The sequence below is a fragment of the Bison bison genome, unplaced genomic scaffold (assembly GCF_000754665.1).
Source record: "Bison bison bison isolate TAMUID 2011002044 unplaced genomic scaffold, Bison_UMD1.0 scf7180017864184, whole genome shotgun sequence".
Lineage (NCBI taxonomy): Eukaryota > Metazoa > Chordata > Mammalia > Artiodactyla > Bovidae > Bison > Bison bison.
Window position 1 is genome coordinate 2,796,192 of NW_011494756.1, and position 25,680 is coordinate 2,821,871.

At 41.0% G+C, this 25,680-nt stretch overlaps 1 protein-coding gene across 1 annotated transcript in view; it reads right to left on the reverse strand.

The window, feature by feature from the left end:
• ZNF827 (zinc finger protein 827) overlaps positions 1 to 25,680 on the reverse strand; it is a gene marked incomplete at its 5' end in the record, with an annotated part of 157,663 nt that overhangs the window by 32,913 nt on the left and 99,070 nt on the right. The window lies entirely within an intron of this gene.

Consider the following 25,680-nt stretch of genomic DNA (forward strand, 5'->3'; position numbering starts at 1 on the left):
CATGAATATTCATTGGAAGGACTGATGCTGAAGCTGAAACTCCAATACTTTGGCCACCTGATGCGAAGAACCGACTCATTGGAAAAGACCCTGATGCTGGGAAAGACTGAAGGCAGGAGAAGGGGACGACAGAGGATGAGATGGTTGGATGGCATCACGAGCTCGGTGGACATAAGTGTGAGCAAACTCCAGGAGGTGGTGAGGGACAGGGAAGCCTGGTGTGCTGCAGCCCATGGGGTCGCAAAGAGTCGGACACGACTGAGCGACTGAACTGAACCGAACAGATCTATTAGGTTCCCTACAACCACCTCTCTGCAGGCCTTGGTGCAACCAGATTTCCCTTTAAAGATGATTCCAAATACTTTTCCAAATTAAGGGATTTTCCACTGGTCGAGATGTCAGATCAAGGAATAGCTAAGCTAGCAGAATTTAGCAAGAGTCAATCTGTGCTTGATTAAAAATACCGGGCAGAGATTTTTAGGTATAAAAGAGTTCATGGTCTTGATCTTTTTGGGGGGCTCATTTCAAACTGCAGTTCAGTTCAGAAGCCCTCATCTCTATATAACCTCACCTTATTAATCAATCCATTAGAAATTTGTAGGAATTTGGATGTTGCTTCTACATATTTCCTCTACTTGTATTTCCAAGATCAGTGGACACTCCATAAATGCTTACTGAATAAATGAGACCATCATACCCCCAACATCATAACAGGTGAACTAAATGGCAACCAAATTTTACACTGCGACACGGAAGCAAACTCACAATATTGATACAGGAGTGACAGCCAAGGGGCTCTGGTTATTATTCTTTCCAGTTACATAGACCAGTGGGTACTTCTCTTCTTAATGATGATGATAAGATTTGAAGTCTTAGCAAATGCCCTCAGAATGTCCCAATGTTGAGAACATTCACAAATCTTTGTTAGAAAACCATCAGGCCTGGGAGCAGTCATTCTCATGTCTTTGTGGCAGACACTGCTCATTGCTTACTCAACAGCTAACAGAGCTACAATTTTTTTCTTTAGGGGAGCAATGTGCCTTGTTTAAAAAACAAAAACAAAAACATGCATTTCCCCTTCCCAGCTTCCACGGCTGGTAGGGTGTAGCCCTAAAACATGATTCTGGTCAATGAGACTCATCCTATTTGGGCAGCTTATCTTCATTATGCAAACCAGCATCAGAGTTTCTTAAAAGTATATTAGAACCTGCTATATAGCATAGGCTGCTCAGCTCAGTGGTCTGTGGTGACCTAGAGGGATGGGGTGGGGATGGAAGGGAGGTCCCAAAGGGAGGGGATGTATGTATACATATGGCTGATTCACTTTGTCGTACTGCAGAAATCAACACAACATTGTAGAGCAATGATACTCCAATGGAAAAAAAGGCCCATTCAGAAGATAATGCATAATTAAAGCCATAGGCTTCGTGAATGGAGGATTTACCACTGTGCCAGGTACTATACTATGCATGTACACATATTATATAGGAACTTATAACAACACTATGGTGAGATACTATTGTTACCATTCCCATTTTACCAAAAAAGAAGTATCAGGCTCAGGGAGGTTGAACAATGAATTCAAGTTCTCCCAGCTGGTAAGTGACAGCCTAGCCCAAACCCAAGTCTATATGGCTCCAAAGCCCAACCCCACAACCACTCATTACGTTACACACTTACACAACATCAGTGAAGAAAATTCAAGGATTCCGATTTATTTCGCCACAGACAAATCTATCTGCTACAATCTCGATTTGTTCCAATTTAAGTTTTCCTAAATTCACCAGCCATCAAGAAGAAGCATCAGGACAGCATACATTTAAAGGGGGGTTTGTTGGGGCAACCCAAATACTGACCCCAGGCCCTAGACAGACAGAGACTGGTGAAATGTGGAGCCCCCACCTTCCTTCTCTTGCCTGATTCCTCCTGGCTGTCTTTCTACGTCTTTACTGCTGATGGGTTGCTGGATATCAAAAACCTGAGCACCAATTATGTAGATTTTAATTAAATCCTTTCAGGCCAGCTTTCACTGGCCCCAGAATAAGACCCTCCATTGACTGTTCTTTCCACTTTTCTTAGAAAAGGAACAGGCATTCAAGTGTGGTGCTACCCCATGACTATATTAGGTGAAGGTGGATCTTTATATCCAAAAGAGTTTTCTTCTACAGATTATCATAAAGTATGGGCACAAATGAGAACATCTTGAGGGCATTACCATTGCTAGGGCAAATGGGAGAATCATCACTTTTCCTCCTTATATATTGCTGAGCTCAGTGTTCCACATTTATTTCTTGAATAAAGGAGAGAATGAATAAACTAAAGGCAGATCAACATTGTTAAAAATTTTAAACTTTCTAAAATACTCTAAAATGTGAAAATTCTAAATATTTTAGACTTCCTAAAATAAGTTCTAAAATACTAAAGACTTTAATGTTCATTTACTTCTACGTGTGATTGTAGCCAAAAGGCCAAGAAGCGTGTTCATTTACTGCTAATACTGTATGATGCGCTACGTATCATGCCTACAGAGTATTTTAAAGATATTTAATGTTTCTTTTTAAACCCCAGTCACAGTCATTTCCAAATACTATTCAAGTAAGCCCCTAGGTATTCTGTCGTTCCCTTCACTGAGACTGGAATCCGCTGGTCGTCTCGATTATTCTCGTTCTCTTTTCTTATGGACAAGCCTTGATCATATCATCCATTCCTTTAAAGATTTCTAAATTTCCTTAAAGCCCTTATCAGTTTCCAGGCACTGCAGTATTCTTGCGTGACCACATCCAGTTTCAAATTTTCAGTCTTCTTTTCTCTCTGCTCCCAAGCTATTGAATTCTGTATTAACAGAAAATATACCTCTTCAGTTTGCCTCTCTTGACCTTGAGTTTTAGCACATTATACAATTTGTGTTAGATGACGGTAGATTTAACATTTGAAAGCAACATTCATCACAAATATTTTTCTCCTAGACCAGAAATACTATTTGATTCAGCAAAGTTATATGTTTTTATGTGATGAAGATTTCTGTTCGTTGGTTTCTTTAATTCTTCTTCTTCAGGTAGGGCTTACCAATATGGGATTGGGAAGTACCTCTGTTGATAGCATTTTCCTATGAAAGTACGTCAAAATGATTGGCAGCATTGACAGTGTGTTGGCAAACATTTTATTTTTAAATAAGTAAAACAGGCTATCTCCACAATAATATCATTGTCAATAATTTATTCATGGCCTGTCTTTAATGAGGGAAAGAGCTGTGGATTTAGATGTAGCTGAAAGAGGAACTGGGCTGCCCAGGTGGTGGCATGGTAAAGAACCCACCTGCCAATGCAGGAGGCAGAGAGATACAGGTTCGATCCCTGGGTTGGGAAGATCCCCTGGAGGAGGGCATAGCAGCCACTCCAGTGTTCTTGCCTGGAGAATTCCACGGACAGAGGAGCCTAGTGGGCTACAGTCCATGGGGTCACAAAGAGACAGACACGACTGAAGCGACTGAGCGCCTATGCATGCACGCAAGAGGAACTATAAATACGACTAGTTAAGATTTACTTAGCATTTATGTTGGGCTTCGCAGGTGGAGCAGTGGTAAAGAATCCACCTGCCAAGGCGGGAGATCCAAGAAATAAGGGTTTGATCCCTGAGTTGGGCAGATCTCCTGGAATAGAAAATGGCAACCCACTCCAATATTTCTTGCCTGAAAAATTTCACGGACAGAGGAGCCTGGCAGGCTACAGTCCATGGGGTTGCAAAGAGTCAGACACAACTGAGCAACCGAGCACACCAAACACATAGCATTTATGTTCTTCCAGGCACTATAGCTAAGTCTTTTATTTACATTATATCATTTAATCCTCAAGGCAACATGTTAAGGTTCTCACTGTTACCCTCATTGTGTGAGATGCACGTTCAGTCACTTCAGTCGTGTCCAACTCTTTGCGATCCTATGGACCGTAGCCCACCAGGTTCCTCTGTCCATAGGATTCTCCAGGCAAGAATACTGGAGTGGGTTGCCATGCCCTCCTCTAAGGGATCTTCCCAACCCAGAAACTGAACCCGTATCTCTATGTCTCCTGCATTTAGCAGGTGGGGTCTTTACCACTAGCACCACCTGGGAAGCCATATCCTCACTGTATGGATGAAAAAAAAAAAAAAATCAAAGCTCAGGATACTTAAGACATCAGCCCATTCTCACATAGCTGGTAAGAGGCGGAGCTACGATCTGAACCCAGGACCCCCAGTCTGGGAGAGTACGTGCCCTGGCTTCCCTTATACTGCACGTTAACATTCGGCATGTTCATCAGGCATCACCCTGTTTTTGTGAAGGATCTTTAATCTCTGTTTCAAAGCAGAAAAAGGCTGATAGCTGATGACCTTGACTTAGTGGGTTCTAAGGAAGCCAAAGTCATGTATTTAATTTTTCTCATTCCTAGATGGCAAGTGTCACTGCATTTTATGGTTTCAGATGAAAGTACAACCTTATCCAGCTGCCTTTGACACAAACATCCCTGTTAAAGAACAGAATACAGCCACAGCGTGGAAGGTCTATAATGTAAATTTAATCCTCTGCCAAACACATATTTTATCCATAAGGTATCTGAAGAATTGAACTTGTATCTTTGCAACCCCATGCACTATAAAGTTTATGAAATTCTCCAGGCTAGAATACTGGAATGGGTAGCTGTTCCCTTCTCCAGGGGATCTACTCAATCCAGGGATTGAACCGAGGTCTCCCACATTGTAGGCAGATTCTTTACCAGTGGAGCCACCAGGGAAGCCCATTTGAAAGTTAGGGCATTACTATTATTAATATATTCAGATCAGTTCAGTTGAGTCTCTCAGCTGTGTCCGACTCTTTGAGACCCCGTGAATCGCAGCACGCCAGGCCTCCCTGTCCATCACCAACTCTTGGAGTTCACCCAAACTCATGTGCATCAAGTCGGTGATGCCATCCAGCCATCTCACCCTCTGTCATCCCCTTCTCCTCCTGCCCCCAATCCCTCCCAGCATCAGGGTCTTTTCCAATGAGTCAACTCTTCATATGAGGTGGCCAAAGTATTGGAGTTTCAGCCTCAGCATCTGTCCTTCCAACGAACACGCAGGACTGGTCTCCTTTAGAATGGACTGGATGGATGTCCTTGCAGTCCAAGGGACTCTCATGAGTTTTCTCTGTCACCACAATTCAAAAGCATCAATTCTTCAGTGCTCAGCTTTCTTCACAGTCCAACTCTCACATCCATACATGACCACAGGAAAACCAAAGCCTTGACTAGACAGACCTTTGTTGGTAAAGTAGTATCTCTGCTTTTTAATATGCTATCTAGGTTGGTCATAACTTTCCTTCCAAGGAGTAAGCATCTTTATATTTCCTGGCTGCAATCACCATCTGCAGTGATTTTGGAGCCCCCCAAAAATAAAGTCTGACACTGTTTCCACTGTTCCCCCATCGATTTCCCATGAAGTGATGGGACTAGATGCCATGGTCTTAGTTTTCTGAATGTTGAGCTTTAATCCAACTTAGGTTGGTGCACAAGTAATTGTGGCTTTGCATTGTTGAAATCTGTGGTTTGATATTGGAATACATTCTTAAATAAATATGGTTCTGTTATACATCATTTTATTGCATATTTCTCATTTTATGTTTTTTTGCTAATTACTTTTACTTGCTGTTTATTTTATATTTATTTTAAACTAGGAAAATAACATTACACAAAAAGTGAATTTGAGTGATTTTCTTATTCAAATTAAAATGGGTCATAAAGCAGTGAAGACAACTCACAACATCAACAATGCATTTGGCATAGGAGCTGCTAACACACATACAGCGCAGTGGCGGTTCCAGAAGTTTTACAAGAGACGAGAGCCTTGACATGAGGAGCGTGGTGGTGGGCCACCGGAAGTTGATAACGACCAATCAGCTTTGATGGTCCTATTACAACTACTTGAGAAGAACTCAACATTGACCATTCTATAGTCATTTGGCATTTGAACAAATTGGGAGGGTGAGAAACCTCGATAAATGGGTGCCTCATGAGCTGGCCAAAAAAATCACTGGTTTGAAGTGTTGTTCTTCTCTTATTCTACATGACAGCAACAAACCATTAATTGACCAGATTGTGATGTATGATGAAAAGCGGATTTTTTAAGACAGCTGGCAATGACCAGCTCAGTGGCTGGACTGAGAAGAAGCTCCAAAGCACTTCCCAAAGCCAAACTTGAAGCAAAAAATTCATGGCCACTGTTTGGTGATCTGCTGCCAATCTGATCCACTACAGCTTTCTGAATCCCGGCGAAACCATTACATCTAAGAAGCATGCTCAACAAATCAATGAGATGCACCAAAAACTGCAACGCCTGCAGCCAGTATTGGTCAACAGAAAGGGCCCGATTCCTCTTCACAACAATGCCCAACGGCACGTCGCACAACCAGCGCTTCTAAAGGTGAACACACTGCACTACCAAGCTCTGCCTCGTCCGCCGTACTCACCTGGCCTCTTGCCAACCGACAGCCATTTCTTCGAGCACCTCGACAAGTTTTGCAGGGAAAATGCTTCCACAACCAGCAAGAAAATGCCTCTACAACCACAACCAGAAAACGCTTTCCCCTTGTTTGGGAAAATCATCTTAGGGGTTGGAACCCAGCAATGTTTAGAAGATGGCTGCTCACCGTTTATGGATCCTGGACTTCAGTTGCAACATTTCCAGCCTCCGGCCACCCCAGCTCACTTCAGACTGGCCCCACAATGCAAACTGACTCTGGCCACTCCTGTTACCGCTTGCCCTGAATTCAGTGGTTTTATGCACTCACAGCCCCCCTCAGTTTGTCTCTCAAGTCTGAAGTCGAGGGTCGAGCCTGTCAGCAACCAATTCTCTGTTCAGTCCTAAATGGTGGGGATTCCCTCCAATTCCAGGGCTTGGCTCCTAAATACATATTACACCACCCTCCAGGTTGTCTAGTTGGTTAATACATTGTGCAGTATTCACTGCATCCTTAAAAGATTTGTGCACTTTTAAAATCTTCATTTCAAAAAGCTGAATACAGCTAAGCATATACTCTTTGTGAATTTAAAGTGTTAATGAAATAGTAAAAAAAAAATAAATAAATAAAGGAAAGAAAAGAAAATACTTTCCAAGAGTTGGTTGAATCCCAAAGCACGGATTTTTATGCTACAGGAATAAGCAAACTTATTTCTGGTTGGCAAAAACGTGTTTATTGTAATGGTTCCTATTTTGATTAGTAAAGATGTGTTTGAGTCTAGTTATCAATATAATGATTTAAAATTCACGATTTGAAACTGCAATTACATTTGCACCAACCTAATAACTAAATGAAAACTTGAAACCCCTTCTATTTAATCATTTAAGGATAGAGTGAGAAGAGGATTTTCAGCTCACAAATCCAAAATGTAAACATCCAGTAGCCTAAGGATATGTTAAGGAACAGAAAATATTCAGTAATACAACTCCAAAGTAGCTGAGCAAGAGGAGAAATCTAAAAAAAAAAAAGGATATTTTCCTTTCATTTCACTTTTCCAATTGAAAAGTAAACAAATTAAACACAAAAATATCAACACACTATTTCAGTTACAAATCAAAATTGAGAAAAATCAAATAATAAATTTGGCAACCTGGAGACACAACCCTACTCCATACTGGAAATGAACTATATTTTACTTATGTGCCTTCTATTACTGTAGGTTGGTATGTATTTTTTCTCATATATTCCGACTTGGTCCTTTTTGAAAGCATCTCTTCCTAGCCTCTCTTCTGACACTGATCTTAAATACAATAGACAATAAATAAATATCGGTTGATTTGATTAAAATTTCACCAATTACAGGCAAAAGAGAGAAAATGGGCATGACATGTGTCAATTAATGTAAAGCACCTGCAAACAGATAAGCCTGAGAAGCCCTCGCCCGTGCAGCGTGGCGCCACGTCCTAACCCATGACAGAAAGTCACCACCTCAAACTATTGGGTTGGCCAAAAACGTTTGCTTGGGTTTTTCCTGCTGCATCTTATGGAAAAACCCAAACGAACTTATTGGCCAACCCAATATGATGACAGAGATTCAACATCCTTTGGAGACAGTCTCCGCAGAATCTTGGCCCCACCTTCTGGGAACCAGGTGAACTAGAAAGAAAGCTCAGACTACTGCTTCTAAATTACAGAGAACATGAGGTGTGGGCCGGCTAATTGCCTCCCTAGAATCCGACAGTAAAATCTGGACTGAGAGTGAACCAGTGTTGGCTCACTGCCCTCCTCACCTCATCCCTCTGCCTCCCCAACAGGCTGAAGTTCAGGTTCTTAATCACACTACATACCAAAGGCTCTGCATATCTAATCAGTCTTCCAACCACACACTGTACTACAGAACATGTACATGGTGGAGAACAGATGTCACCATGAGAATCTTATTTTCTGCTCCTTCCCAATTTTGGCACGTGCACATTTGTAACCTTAATGCTGCAAGAACAAAGAGTCTTGCATTTAATATTAATATGGGAACACACAAATGCTCCGCGTGCTGGAACACTGCCATATTCCAATTTCAACAGTGCATGCCTGCTTTTCTTGCATATCATTTGCCTCAAGGTCCTGTTTGTTGTCTGAGCTGAAAATGTGGTCACAATCTCATCTCACAGGAGACAGTGTCAGGTGAAAGTCCTGGAGATCCACATTTCTCATTGAAAAAGCACACCCATACCAAACACCCATAAAGGCCAGTGGAAAAGCTCTTTACCAGTCAAGACCCAATTCACAGAACTATTTCTACCATTACGGAAACCAGTAACATCTTCAGCAGAACAGAGCACTGAATAACACCAAGGCCCAAATACTGGTCTGACGGGGGACCATGGGTAAGAAATGAGTCTCCAACGGAACCTATTTCCTCTTCCAAAGTGAAGGTTTAGCCAAAATATTAATAGCAAACTCTGAAACCTAGACTAAGCCTTTTAACCACACAGTTAGAATCACCATCAGCTGCTTACGGAGAGTGAGTGAGTCTGTTTCCCTCACTGCATTATTTATAGATAATATTAACCACAGTACTTAGGCACCAGGACCGTCAGAAGTATGCCTTTTTAACCTTTTCTTTTTCATCTGTTTATTTTCGGCTGAGTCGGGTCTCAGCTGCGGCATGGGGGCTCTCTAGTTGAGGCACGTGGGCTCAGGAGTTGCGGAGTGCTGGCTCAGTTGCCCTGTGGCATGTGAGATCTTAGTTCCTCAACCAGGGATCCAACCTGAGTCCCTGCATTGGAAGGAGGATTCTTAACCACTGGGCCACCAGAGAAGTCCCAAAGCTAATCATTTTGCCCTAAGTGACAGAATGCGGAAGAGCTAAATCTGATTTGATTAGGCTCCTGTGTAGGGGGCAAAGGGAACTTATAAGAAGGGAAGTGAGAGCAACTGTCATTTTTCTGAAATTCTTTGCTCTACCTGATCAGCTAGAGTGGGATGAATTATACCAGTGGCTCCTCAACTAAGGCTTCTAAGTCCCCTTCAATTGAATTTGGAACCTGTCAGCCAACAAAGCATATAAAAATATGTAAGAGAGACTTGGTTGTTGATCCTGGGCACCTGTACATTTGGCCCACGTGGTGAAATGACCATGTCTGTATATGCAGATGGGCTTCCCTGGTGGCTCAGATGGTAAAGAATCAGCCTGGGATGCGGGAGACCTGGGTTCGATCCCTGGGTTGGGAAAATCCCCTGGATGAGGGTATGGTAACCCATTCCAGCAGTCTTTCCTGGAGAATCCCTATGGACAAAGGAACCTGGCAGGCTACAGTCTACAGTCCACAGGGTCACAAAGAGTTGGACACGACTGAGCGACTAAGCATAGCACACACTATATGCAGATAAAATGACCTGCTCAATGTAGCAATAAACTCCAATGTGAACCATTCCCTGGGTCTCAGTGTCTGTCCATTCAAAAGGGTCCTCTACAGCCAATGTCTTCTTTATCTTGTTAAATCAAAAAGGATGCAACAATTTAATTCCACAGGGTTGAAAACTTGCCATCTGCAACCATGGAGGGAAGAGCCTCTTACTTCATTTCCCAGTTTCAATGATCGGCTTGAAAGGAGATTCTTTATTCTTTGAAGCGGAGGGCTGCTTAAGAATAAATGTTCCAAAAATAAATATGGATACATGCAGATACACAGATAGGTTTTCACTTGTCTGTGCAAACAATATCTCTGGAGGGATGCCCATGGAAGTGGTAACACTGGTTGAGTGGCAGAGAAGGGGGAAGTCGGGGAGGAGAGGGTATGGTCAGGAGCAGGGAATAGTAAACCGGAGGTGGGGAGAAGGATGGCGGAGGTATCTATTTCATCACTTTCAAGTTGAATTTCTAACCAACTCTGAACATTTAATATCATGTCTCCCTGTACCCCTTAACACCTGTGCAAGAAATATGGCAGCAGCAATAATAAAACTTACTACTGAGAGTTAATGCATTGGGCACTCTCTGTGAAGTACTTGAAATAAATTGTATCATGGGCTCCTCCCAACAGCTACTGTGGTAGGTATTGTCCCCCTTTCACAGATACTAAACCAAGCCACACATACAAAGGCCATCCTCCCAAGGGACGTGCCAAGTCAGAAGCAAGGTCAAAGGCAGGTACCCAGTTATGTTTTATTAAGAATTTTGGTCTTTTAGGGGTAGTAGCCCCGAGTCACACAATTCTTGGACCACATTTGCAATAATTATTAATCAATGGAACCGTTATATAATGTTTCAAAATGAAAATTAGAGGTCTTGAAGAGTCTCCCACAAACAACCCATATATGAGAGAATGTGCCAGGTTATTATCTCTGTACTAAATAATAGAGACCCCACAGAACAAAGTACAGATCCTGCTCTTAAAGGTAAACTCTTTGCCTTTAGGTAAAATTATTGCAGAAAGCTTCACATTTGACCTTTACAGTCATTCCATCTACCGCTTGGATATAATAATAGCCGGAGGATTATCTTCCTATCAAGTTACAACTGTTCACCTGGTCACTCACATGAGTCTTAGGCTTCTTTCAAGTTGGCCAAAGAGAGGTTTGTGAAGTCCCTGAACTTTAAGAGATTCGCGGCCCACACGAGCTTTCTGAAACCGCCCTCTCCCCGTCCCGCCAACAAATGCTGCACCCCAGGAAAAGTTATTGTCCCCCTTTTCTCTGGAGCTTGTCCACCAGGAATGCCAGCAGCCTGCATTCGCACGTGTTCCTTCTATGCTTTTCTGTTTCCCGTATTTGTTTATTTTAAAAAGAAAAAGAGTGGGAGCTTTCTTCTAGGGCTAGTTTCTTTCAGTCCTGAATAATTTTTTAAGCCTTATACTGCAATATATTGATCTTTAAGAGATCCAAGCTCCTGTAGCAGAAATGGAAATGATTTATTCTGGAAAGTCTCACTGTAGGGCCGTTAAACCCACATGCTATCTGAATACTTAAAGCTTTAGCCAGCCTAGGAAATGTTTTGATATGGGTCAGTCTAAATAACATCCATTTCCATGTGATGGTGTGAAACTGTTTTCTTTATCATTTGGTGGCTAGAACAGTTAAGTATTGCTATAATTAGTCACCATCATTCTCCTTCACTGAGTTTGAGAATAAATGGAGGTAGAATCATCCATTACATTCTAAACGATCATTTAGTTTTGGTTGTGCTGGGTCTTTGCTGCTGCATGGGCTTTTCGCTAGTTGTGGCGCCTGGCCTTCTCAGCGCGGTGGCTTTTCTTGTCGTGGAGCATGCGCGCTAGGGCGCTTGGGTGTCAGTATCTGTAGCCTGTGGGCTCAATAGTTGTTGCAGCTCCCGGACTCTAGACAAAAGCTCGACAGTTTGTGGTGCGTGGGCTTAGTTGCTTCAAGGACTGTGAGATTTTCCTGGTCCAGGGATCAAACCCACATCTCCTGTATTGGCAGGTGAATTCTTTACCACTGAGCCACCAGGGAAGTCTTCCATTAAATCTTCTGTTGTAAGAAACAAAGGGACTTTGAGGAGAAAATCGAGACAAAGGTTTGCTTACTGGAATATGGCTGTCCCACTAACTTCATATTCACATCAGAATATGTTACAGCCTACAGAAAATATACCCTGTATCCCCTATACAATATGTATATAATGTGCAATTCCCTCATTTCATGGAGAGGTTAAAATATCAACCTACTTTCAAAATTTATACTAGTAAAAAGAAATGACCTAACAAAGAATATTTATGGTTTGGGGGCCAAACTATATGATCACCCACACAGGATTTTCTCTAATACACCCACAGGTAGGTATGTACATTTGCAGCTTTAAAAATGTTCTAACCTTAGTTTTAGTGACCTGTTCAGAATTCAGGGAAGGATATCTTCTCTAAGATAATGAAATCTGAAATACTGTGGAAAGGATAACAATTACTTCCATGTGTAGATCTTTTGAGCTGCAGTGTTTTCACTATGGCTTCTTAAATTCCTTTACTGAGGAGTAAAGAAAGAATTGAGTTTAATGAAATTTGTTGGGTCAAAGCAGAAATCTCATATCTGTAGAGAAATCAACAGGCAGTTGACAAAGCAGCTGGATCAAAGCAACTATACTCCAGTAAAAATTAATTAAAAAAAAAAAAAAAAGCAACTGGAACATCAGTCGTCTAGCCTGAATTTCTAGCTTGTCTACCAACTTGACTTGGACATAAAGTGCTGGCAATCCACTGGTTCATGAGTTGGCTCAAGCTCACATCAATCCTGATTTAGCTTTATTTTTATTTCAAATCAAACCCCACGTTTTGATAACTTTATTGGGGGTGGGAGCTACAACTCAAAATTAGATGAAAGCAACAAATCTTTATCAGGATTTCAAAACCAAATGAAATCAACAGACATGTATGTGTTTGGTAAGTTAAGGCTCAAATCATTGGATAAGAAATCAGTACAGGAGTCCCCCACAGTGATAACAATGTTTAGAGCTCTTAATAGGTCACGTTGGTGGGCACTGTTTTGACTGCCTCATGTGTATGACTTCACTAATCTTCACCACAACCCTATGAGTGCTAAGTCAGTTCAGTCATGTCTGATCCTTTGCGACCTTAAGGACTGTAGCCCACCAGGCTCCTCTGTCCATGGAAACCTCCAGTCACGAAGATTGGAGTGATCCCTTCCTCCAGGGGATCTTCCCAACCCAGGGATGGAATTCGACTCTCTTATGTCTCCTGCACTGGCAGGCAGATTCTTTACCACTAGCGCCACCCGAGAAGATGAATAAGCCTATGAGTTACATATTATTACCATCAACAATTTACAAAGGAGGAAATCCAGGCACAGAGAGTGGAAGGAAGCTTGAACTAAGATCTGAACCCAGGTGGATCAGCTTCTGAGCTAGAAATGCCCTAAGAGTGATTTAGGATTAACGTAATAGAGTGAAATAACAAACCATTGTGGACATCATCAGAGTCTGTGCCCTCTGTCCCGACCAAAGGCCATCTGGAATTATTAAACAGTCTTTGGACTCCTTGACCTTAAATTAACCACAGACAAGACATTTGAGGCAGAGGCTGCTAGTGGCCGCCTACCTGCATGCTTTTCTTCTTCCTCAATCAAGGAACCCCTGAGGTCTTGCTGGGCACATGTCTGCTGACCAAAAAACACTGTCAGTCTCCCTAACAGCTAGACATAGCCATGTGACCAGGTTCTGGACAGTGGGATGAGCAGAAGTGATATGCACAACCTTTAGGTAATACCCTTAAAACGAGGGCCATGCCCTGGACTTCCTTCTTCCCTTCCTGCTGTTCAGATTGTGGACATGATGATGGGAGACTGAGCAGCCGCCCTGGATGGTAACATGGAAGTTGTATGCTAAGGCTGGTAGAACAAGATAGGAAAAGCCTGGGTACCCTGGGGCCAATACATCAGCCCCAGATGGTTCACACTCTGGCAGCCATAGCAGAGGGAAATACACTTCTACCTTATTTAAGCCACTGTTATTTTGGCATTTTTTATAGCCATCAAAACTGTATCCTAACTAATATATGTAATTTTTTTTTTAATCATTTAGGCTTCCCAGGTGGTGAGGTTGCTAAAGATGCAAAAGACAAAAGAGATGCGGGTTCGATCCCCGGGATGGAAAAACACCCTGGAATAGGAAATGGCAACTCACTCCAGTATTCTTGCCTGCAGAATCGCATGGACAGAAGAGCCTGGCAGGTTACAGTCCACGAGAGTCTGTAGAGTCTCATGGCAGCAAAGAGTCAGACACGCGTGAGCACGGACACACACAGAGCTACTTTACAGGGAATAATGCACCTTCTCCATTTCCCGGGATTTTAATAATTCACGGGCAAGGTTCTGTTCACGTCTGACGCTTGTCTTTCAGGCCACGTTACACTGAAATAGCGTCGCCATTGCCTAGTTGTTTATGACGAAACAAGTACAAGTGTTAATGGAGCTATTAAGTAACAAAACTCTGGCTTAGAAACTTGAAAAATTTCCAGAGGTCTGTGTTTATCCACAGGTGAAGCAGTACCATTTAATTGGTATATCTGGTCTATGACTTTCAGTTTTCAAAATGCCCTTTAGATACACCTGCCAACACCTAAGGTGGGATTTCTCAACCTCAGCACTATTGACATCTGGCCCAGAAAAATTCTTTGTTGCTGGGTCTGTTCTGTGCATTGCAGGATATTTAATAGCATCCCTGGCTTCTAGCTAATAGGTGCCAGTGGTACCTGCCTCTAGTCATGGCAATTAAAAATATCACCAGACGCTCCGAAATGTCTCCTGAGGGGGCAAATCACCCCCAGTTGAGAACCATACATCTCATATACAGCCTGCTTACGTTGCAGATTTTGAGGAAGCAGACTGGGACTATTTAAATTCTAGCAGGAACACAGGCAGGTAGGTCCTTAACACATCCTCAACGAGAGTGGTGCCCTGGTGATTACTGGGAGCAAGGAGCATGAGCCAATTCTTATTTTTTGAATTAAGAAGTTCAACTGAGCTTTCAAGAAGAAAATTCACAAGGTAGTAAAAATAAAGTCACAGGCATAATTCCAAGCACATTGAACTATTAGCCCAACTTTCTCTATCCAAGGTTAAGATGGAAATAATTGCCTATGTGAAGTTAAAAAAAATCTTCCCGGTCTGAATAGGATTCTTTTGTAGGAACTCCAATGTTAGAAGAAAATTTGACCCTCTCAGAATAGAGAGCGTTACCCTATTAAACTTTCAATTCCTTTAGCCTTTCTATATCTCTGGCACTATATTTTCAGACATTTGGATACTATATATGTGCAATAAGTGAGAATTATTATCTTCAAATATGTAAACATTTTAAACCCCATCAGGCAAGTTCTTCTACTCTGATAGCCTTCACATTACTTAGCATTATGAATCTACTTATTTTATTTTTTACTGGGGTATACTTGATTTACAATGTTAATTTCAGGTGTACAGCAAAGTGATTCAGATATATACACCTGTATCTATTCTCTTTCAGATTCTTTTCCCTTATAGGTTATTACAAAACATTGAGTATAGTTCCCGGTGCTACACAATAGATGACAAATGGAAATATCTTATGTTCCATGGGATCAACTCATTCAAAGCAAATAATATCTTCAAAATCTCTTTCCCATTGAAGAGAGTGGGGAGTAAGCACACTGTAAAAAAATACGTCCTGCCCGTCACCTTCCTGAGATGGGACTTTGGGGGTGAGGTGAGGAAAAGGCTGTCACCTTACATTTCTTTCAGATCACTGCACGCATTGGGAAGGTACCCAGTACCTTTGGCATAATTGATGATTGTCAGGGCATGGGAAGCCAATCAATTTGATGTTCATTGTCATCAATAGAGCAGAAGTACTACCCCAAGGGTGGGATGAAATTTCCTTGTTTTAACTGAGAGAATTCTCTCTTTGCTGATTCCTGGAGTGGGTAGAATCCAAGACATATCTTTTTCTCCCTTTAATACACATGCTTTAAAAAGCTTAGCTGATTATTATAATCCATCATTTCCAGCAACTGAAAAACTTCGATTATTTCAATCTGAGCATTTTAAAATTAACATTAATGTTGGTGGTGGTGCTGGGCAGGGGGATGGTGGAGGGGAAAGGCAGGAAAGGTGATCTTCTATTCATAGTAAGAGATTATTTTTGAAAATGGGAATTAGAAGCAACAAACTGGAAAGATGGGGTTCATTCAACCCCTGTTTAATACACTGACTAAGAATCAAGGTTGGACATTGTCAAAGCTACTTACACCCAAGAAGGCGCAAAACTGAAGACTAGTTTCAGATTGCAATGATTCAATTCAGTTAATGGCTAAATGCAGAATTAATTTTTTTCTTCTTTTTCCTCCTATGTGGGTTCACTTTACCATTATTTTAAATATTTGGAAAGCAATTTAGAGACATTTGTTCTTCCATGACATTCACTCAGATGTAAAACATCATTACTTTCTCGTTCCTCTTGAGATACAAACCCCAATAGTGCGAGACCGCTCTGGGAAAGGTTTGGTTCCTCTTCTGTTTTGTTTGTTTTTAGTACAGCGGGGCACAGCTTCAGAGGTCTGGTTCAGGGGTGATTCAATCATCTCAATAGGAGGGGAGTTTGGATCTGCAAAGCGTTTGGCACAAACCAGCCTGCTGAGTCAAGACCAAAGCAGTTGGCACCAAGCTGACAGTTCTTGGGTTTGCCAGCAGGGAACTCAAAGCCTACCCTCCAGGTACGCTTATCGGTTAGCCCAGTGATGATTAGATTGCTGGGTGTGACCTGGCTGATCATGAAATGAACTGGGCTCAAGCAGCACTTTTTTTTAAAGGTGAAATAAAATAGGGTAGACTAGAAAATATCAGGGAGAGAGCAATGGCGACCCACTCCAGTACTCTTGCCTGGAGACTCCCATGGACGGAAGAGCCTGGTGGGCTGCAGTCCATGGGGTCACGGGGAGTCGGACACAACTGGGCAACTTCACTTTCACTTTTCACTTTGATGCATTGGAGGAGATGGCAACCCACTCCAGCGTTCTTATCTGGAGAATCCCAGGGACGGGGGAGCCTGATAGGCTGCCATCTACAGGGTTGCAGAGTCGGACATGACTGAAGTGACTTAGCAGCAGAAAATATCAGACACAATACATGGTGAAGAGTATTTCATTTACCTATCTTAATCCATCAACCAACCTACCGCTCCATATTTTACACTGTCGTTTAACACACACATATACATACACAAACACATGAAATTTACCCTGGCCTTTTGTCCAAAAGTTTGAAAGTCACCGACTCAGTACGTGGTTTCACCTACTTTGTTATGATAAGGTATTTTTAAGAGTCCACGTCTATCAAAACCATTACATAAAATGACTGCAACTTATCTTTCTCCTAGTGCAGATTTTAAATGCTTTTTGGAGGGCTTCCCTGGTGGCTCAGTGGTAAAGAGGCCACCGGCCAATGTAGGTGGGAGACACAGGTTCGATCCCTGACCCAGGAGGAACCCAGGCAGTGGGGCAACTAAGCCCGTGCGTCACAACTTCTAAGACTGCACTTCAGAGCCTGGGGGCCCAAGCTGCTGAAGCTGGCATGCCCAGCTGACATGCCCTAGAGCCCGTGCTCGGCAACAAGAGAGGGCACCACAATGAGAAGTCCACGCTCAGCAACCAGCGAGCAGCCCCTGCTTGCCACAACTAGAGAAAAGCCCGAGGAGCAAGAGACCCAGCACAACCAAGAATGATAAATAAAAAAGCCCCAATTGCTTTATTTAAAAATCTTTTTCATATTACCCATCTGAGCAATTTGGGGGGTAAAAAAAAAAGAGCCCAAGCTGGTTACCATCTTCAAGAGGGTAAGAAAATCACTTCTTTGCTGGCAGGGTAGCATTGGGACCCCTCTCATTCTTCCACTGAGCAAATAAAGGCGGTCATGCTGGAATCCAGCTGTTTGCAAAAGGCTTTAGGAAGTGCGATGGCCCTAATCTGAGAGGAGTTAATAGCATCATCGTGAGAACGCCAACCCGCACAAGCTGACTTATGAGACTTCTCTGTCCTCATCTTCCGAGAAGAGAGAAGTTCCTCCAGTTGATCAAAGAATCCTTATGAAACAGTATATACGACTCCCCAAGATTCCAAGACCATAATAGAGTCAGCAATATCATTTACCTTGAGCCAGTAATGATTTCCCAAAGGTCTTACTACAGGTTTATCCCAGCTCCCTGGTAAAATGAAAATGACTTAACTCCATTCACCGTGCTAAGCACACAGGAACATCCTGGTCGGGTTATTGATACCATACCAAAAAAAAAAAAAAACCCAAAAAACAACCCAGTTTCTCAAAATGGATGTAGATTTCCTCAAATTAATTTTTCTTTGTTATTCTTTGTTCTAACACATGATGTGCTACCCTGAAGAGAGGCCACTATTGCTAGGAACAATGAATCAATTAAGGACTTTCTAACTATAAAGTCTCTTAAGTGGACATTTCTTTTTAAAATAGAAAAGTCTGCAAGTTATACGGAGAAAGACAAATACTGTATGATTTAACGTTTATGTGGAATCTAAAAAATACAACAAACTAGTGAATATAACAGAAAAAGAAGGAGACTCACAGATGTTACCAGTGGCAGAGTGGAGGGGCAATCTAGGTGGAGAGGGGATTAAGAGGCATAAACTATTAGGTGTAAAATAAGCTACCAAGACAACCTAGAGGGGCCTGATGGGGAGGAGGTGGGAGGGACGTTCACATGGGAGGGGACATGGGTTAACCCACAGCCGATACATGCTGATGTCTGGCAGAAACCAACACAATACTATAAGGCAATTATCCTTCAATTAAAAATAAATAAAAAATTCTAAAAAGATATATTATAAAACACAGGGAATATACCCAATATTTTATAATAACTATAAACAGAATATAGCCTTTAAAACTTGTGAATCTCTATGCTGTATACCTGTAAGTTACACATTAATATGGTACAGCTATACTTCAATTAAAAAAACAAAGAAAAGCAAAATAGGAAAGCCCTTTTAGAGATTTTTGACCAGTTTTGTTCTCACACACCAAAAGAAAATGAACACACACTCACTCACGAGTGAAAATGGATGTAAATGGACTGCTTATAAAGGTTTCTCCTTCTCCACCCCCAACCCTTCCCCCAGTGAATTCTGAAGCTTGCATCACCCCTGCAGGAAACTAATTCAGACTCACTCTCCAACTTGATATTAAGTAGTCAACCTCACAGCTTGCCAGCAAGGAATGGGCTGCTTCTTTATCACTGAGTCATATTATCTCATTCCCTATCTCAGCAAATGGGCTCTGAATGGCTTGGCTGAAAAATGATATGGTAACGGGTCTAATCTAGAGAACCCCCTGCTTTATTCTGGTGGCTGGAAAGAACTTAAAACAAAATTTTAGCCAATGTATTTACAGGATGAGAGTCTTGAAAAGTCTATGAAGAATCTCCATTTCCTAAGATATTACGGATGACATTAAAATATTGTTAAAAGGGGATTTCAGCAACTGAGGATTGTTGGAAATCAGGGGGCAGAGGTACATATTTAGCTGGAAGGTCATCTTGAACCTGAGTTTTTGATGGGTTAGTACTTGGTTGTATGTCTAATAAATTTCTTATTAAGTGCTATTTCCATGAATGGGGAAAGGCACCCTCCCCCACCACACCCCTGGTAATCCAGTGGTGAAGAATCTGTCTGCCAATGCTGGGGACGCAGGTTCCATCCCTGGTTGGGGAACTGAGATCCCACATGCCATGGGGTAACTAAGCTTGCATGCCAAAACTACAGAGCCAGAGCTGCACTATTAGACAGCCCGAGTACCTCCACAAAGAGCAACTTAAAATCCCACCTACTGCAACTAAGATCAGATGCAGCAAAAGAGATGAACAAAATTTTCCAAAAAAAAAAAATCATATTACATCTAAGCACATATGACCTCTTCTGATCATCAGTAATGCACGAAGATTGGTTTCCCTCATAGCTCAGTCAGTAAAGAATCTGCCTGCAATGCAGGAGACCTATTAATTCCTGGGTTGGGAAGATCCCCTGGAGAAGGGACTGGCAACCCACTCCAGTATTCTTGCCTGGAGAATCCCATGGACAGAGGAGCCTGGGGGGCTATAGTCCACGCGGTCACAACAGGCAGACACGACTTAGTGATAGACCACCACCACCAATGCATGTAGGTAACAAATATTTAGGAGTTCCGTGGTAAATAACGAATGTTATTGTTTGACACAATATAATTTGGTATAACATTTGGAAAGAGCCATCATTAGTGGTTTTACGACTGTAAATCAGGTCCCCAGTGGCAGAACTGGCAAAAAACGCATATACAATAGCCTCTAGGCATGCTTTGTGAGCGTCTGTTAGAGTAATTTGCAGTTTTATTGGTGAATTCATAGTTCCCTGACATAGCTCTTTATAAATAATGCTGGAGAAATTCTTGGATGAAGCTAAATTCCCTTCTCTTATGAAGGCACTCTCTTGTCTACAATGAATTCTAAATAATAAAAAAATCTAAATAATAGATTTGTCTTGTCATTTTGTTTTAAAAATTATGGTTTCAAATTCTGTAACTTTCCAAGCTTTTTTATTATTGAATTTTGTAGACTTTTCTCCATAAATACTCAGTTGGCTATCTTGATAGTCATTTTTAACTAAAAAAAAAAAAAAAAAAACAAATTGAACTAGGTACAATAAAACAAAATATTAACCCTCTTTTTTATTTTTTATATTAACATTTAAAATTTTAATTATTACTTTTTATTGACGTATAGTTGATTTACAGTATCATGTTAGTTTCAGGTATACAGTACAGTGACTCAGTTTTATCCATGTGTGTGCATCTGTATCTCACACACACACACACACATATATATATTCTTTCCAAGATTCTTTTCCTTACAGGTTATTACAAAATATTAAGTACAGTTCCCAGTGAGATATAATCCCTCTTTCATAACTTAATAGTAAGAAAAATTAAATGAGATAAATATTGGGCAACGCTCAGCACCACTAATTAATTATAACAGCAATATGCACAGACTTCATCCAAAAGGATACCCAGCAAATTAACTTTCTCTGACTCTCCTATCATTATTCAGGGCCTCTCTGTTTCCATTAAGCCTTTCAGGGGACTTTATTAAGCCTTTAAAGATTAAACAAGAGTGAGTCAGATTAACTTTTTAAAATGGAAGTGAGATTCTGTCATTTCTTGGCTCAAAACATTCCCGTGGTTCCCAAGATACTTGCAGGAAAGGCCCAGCCCTAGCGAGTCTCCTCCAGGCTCTGTAGGCTCTCCCCCTGCCGCCCCTCCAGCCGCCTCTCTTCCTGCTGCCCCTTCCGAGAGCCAAGCCCACACTCACCTCGGGGCCTTGTAGTAACTGCTCCCTTTACCCAGAACTGTACCTTCTTAGGGGAACTTTCTCTGACCATCCTACCTTTGATGGCCTCTTCCCAATCCCCCTTACCTAACAGTTTAGTTTTTTCATGATGTTATTAAATAGTATAGAAATAAAATTATATATTCCATAAAATGTTACACATTTTAATAATGCTATTATATATATGAGTGTATATAATTATTTGTGTATGACCTGTTTCCCTCTGTAGAATGTAAACCCCATAATGACAGGGACCTTGTTCTGTTCACTGCTATTCTCTGGACCTAAACAAGTACTCAGTATATCACGGCTGCTCCATAAATGTTTGTTGAATGAATAAACTTTCTTTTCACCTGAGGGATACATAAAACTCCTAATAGCTTCTCAGATGCTCATCAAATACTTAATGCTACTCAGGCCCTTTTATATTTAATCCCCATTTCATAGCATCTCAGCGTCCTCTGACACTGATGGAGAAGAATGAAAATAATCTCAGGGCTGGTGAATCTGCCTGTAGCCACAAAAATTGTTTTTCTAATTGACCTCTTCTGTTGGGAAACTAAAAAGATGCAACAACAATGTGAATGCTCATTCTACTTCTTGATAAAACTACTGGAAACATTCTCCATCAGGAGCTATTATTTTATTAATTGTATCTAAGTGAATGATACCCTCTTCCCTGGTCGCTCAGAGGTTAAAGTGTCTGCCTGCAATGCGGGAGACCTGGGTTCGATCCCTGGGTCAGGAAGATGCCCCTGGAGAAGGAAATAGCAACCCACTCCAGTATTCTTGCCTGGAGAAACCCATGGACAGAGGAGCCCAGTGCGCTACAGTCTACGGGGTCGCAAAGAGTCGGACACGACTGAGCGACTTCACTTATATTTATTTAGATATAAGTAAAATACGATTTACTTAGATATTAGATATTTACTTAGGGACCGATAGGGCAGTGTAATAGAACAAAGGGCCATTCCATTACACACTATTTTCAACAACCCAGTTGAATAAGACTGCTCCAACAGCTAGTGCTCTAAGATAAATTTAATTCATTAACCTCCCTTGCACGGTTAAAAATAAGTAACCAGCCTCAAACTTCCAATCATTCCTTAAGTGCGCTTAGTATGTAGCCAAACTGAAATATGTACATATAAAGACTATGGCCATATTTCTATTTCACAAGAAGATTTTATAGTTCTTTGTTAATAATTTACAGGATATGTAACTTAAAATTTTTGAAATGACTCTGCCAGTATTTGTTCATTGTAACACGAGATGTTTGGGAACTTTGTATGCAACCACGAGAATATTATGATGCAGCTCAAAGCATTATGAATCTTACCTTCCTCCCTTAACAACTTACTCACTCTAATAAATTTGATTTTTTTTAATAAGCGTTCCATGCTCATTATAGAAAACTAGAAGAACACAGACAAATGGGGAAAAAACCCCCAAACCATGACAGTTCCCATCATTACCCAAAGACAACTGCTATGAACATTTTGGTGAACTTTCATTTTATTCCTTTTTCATGTCCAAATGCCTTTAAAAAAAAAAAGACATTAATTACTATGAAAGGCTTGTAATCCAAGGCAAGTCTTAGTATGACACCAGCGATGATATTTTTAAAATACCACATTTTCGAGTGATAAAAGTAACAGTTGGGAGATAGACCAGAGTGCTTTAAAAATTAACATTTTTCATAAAAATGAAAAACAATTTGGCCAAAAATAGTGTCAAAAATAACTTTCACATACCGAAAGCATGCCTACATGTTAAAAGCATTTGCAAGAGTACACTTTTTTTTTTTCCTGAGTAAAATTTTCCCCTGCTTTTCTTTTGGCAAGTACCTACACAGTACATACAAAATTAGTGAGCAAAAAAAGTAATTTGTATGAGTCATCTTGCCTTTAAGACAAAATAGTTACCTAAAATCCACATAACCCATTAATTCCTGCCTCCATACTCTAGCAAAGACTGACAACCAGAGTTTGGACCTAGTCTTTTTTATTTTTTTAAATCATTCTACCCCTGGGCTACCTGACTCCCTAATTATTCTGTTTCCCATTCCTATTATAGAGCTCATTTCCTTGATAACCTCACCATTCCCTTTCCTGGGACTCATCCATTCACGAATCTTCTAACTAAACATCCCTAAGCCTAATTCCATTCAAGTTAAAAGAGTAGCAACTCATTAGAAGGACTCATCTCTGGATACTTAAGGCAGGAAACTCAAATCTTGAGACCGATGAGTCATTTTGACTGGAAAGCCCTGGATGGGAAGAAGGTACCCAAGGGTGCATGTCATAGAAGATGAGAAAATCATGAATGCCTAAGGTGCCAATCAGGGCAAGACATGAGACTGGGTGGCATCCCTTTGTCTGAAGTACTCTGACATCTTAGGATAGGTTCTGTGTTCCAAACATCCCTTACAAGATTTTCCCCAACATGTTCATCTCTTCCAGCTGAAAGTATCTCTGTTCAGTTCAGTAGATCTACCGTTTTTTTCTGGGATCCCACTTAAATGTGGTTCTGTTGACGCTGATTGCCTTGTCCAAAGCTCCAGGCGTTATCTTCACCATAAAAACTTCCAAGTGGCGTCAAGTGTTCAGTACCAGAACAAACAACACAGATTCACCTTTGTTCAAATGATGTGTCTGATGATAAAAATAATGCATGCTTACTGCAAAAGCAAAAGTCCATAAAATATAAGTAAAAGTCATTTGAAAGTTTAATAACCCTGAGATGACAATGAACATTTCTACATCTATCCTTCCTGAATTTTCCCCTATACACACACGTGTTTACAGACCATGTATGCACCAAGATTTGTAACCTGATTTATATCCTCATGAACTGTATGAAACGCTCGATTAACTCTGGCATCTTGCTAGGGGAGCTCACCAAGGGAAGATGGCTAAGAATCACTGCTTTATGTGCATTTTTCTGAGTTCATTTAATCAAGACAGTATTAGGGATCCAAGCCATCATATGTGTAAACAATAAATTCTTTAAAAAAAAGTGATTTGAATACATAAGTATCTCTCTTTACTTTTTTTAACTTTAAAAAATTATAAATTAATGCTAAAAAATGGAACAAAAGATATAAATTGAAAATGAAAGCACGCCTCTCACTACCCCTCTTCTCCCAATCTCAGTTATTTTCACTCCTCATGGTAACTCATCACTGTTCAGAGTTCATACGTGGGGAGGGAGACTATGTCCACATATGCACGCATACCATGTGTACATGAAGCGTACCACGTCTTTCCTTAAGAAAAACACAAATGAGACCATGTGTACATGAAGCGTACCACGTCTTTCCTTAAGAAAAACACAAACGAGACTGTGTCAATCATGTTGCCTGTAGCTAGCTTTTTAAAATCTAACAATGTATCTTAGACACCTTTTCAAATTAAATTCTAAAAGATCTCCTTCATCCTTTTTTAATGGCTGTGGCATTTTCCATCAAATATCCTATGGTGAATTTCACCAGTTCTCTGCCTATGGACACCTGATTTGTTTTCAGATCTTTATGCCAAAAGCACAGCCTTGTCCATATATACCTTAGTGCTACTTGTTCAAGTCTGTTGGTAGATGAAAGTCTTAGAATGGCACATCAGGGTCCAAGTTCGTAAAATAACAGGGAACACTGTATTTCTCTGTAACACAGAGAATGCATTTCTTATTAACATAGAGAATACATTTCTTATTGATGTGTTTAGTAGATTATTTAAAGTAAAACTTGCCTCATGTAAGTTCCACAGCGGCTCACAATAGAAAAGGAGAAGGAAAAGATAGGGATGAGACAGAATGCAAAGCACTTTGCTGTTGCTCAGTTGCTCAATCATGTCCAATTCTTTGCAACCCCATGGACTGCAGCACACAGGCTTCCCTGCCTTCACCATCTCCCGGAACTTGCTTAAACTCATGTCCATTGAGTCGATGATGCCATCCAACCATCTCTTCCTCTGTCGGCCCCTTCTCTTCCTGCCTTCGATCTTTCCCAGTATTAGGGTCTTTTCCAATGAGTCAGATCTTCGCATCAGGTAGCCAAAATATTGGAGCTTCAGCTTTAGCATCAATCCTTCCAATGAATATTCAGGATTGATTTCCTTTAGGATTGAGGGGTTTGATCTCCTTGCAGTCCAAGGGACTCTCAAGAGTCTTCTCCAACACCACAGTTCAAAAGCATCAATTCTTCGGTGCTCATTCTTCTTTATGGTCCAACTCTCACATCCATACATGACTACTGGAAAAACCAGAGCTTTGACTATGTGGACCTTTGTTGGCAAAGTAATGTCTCTGCTTTTTAATACAATATCTAGAT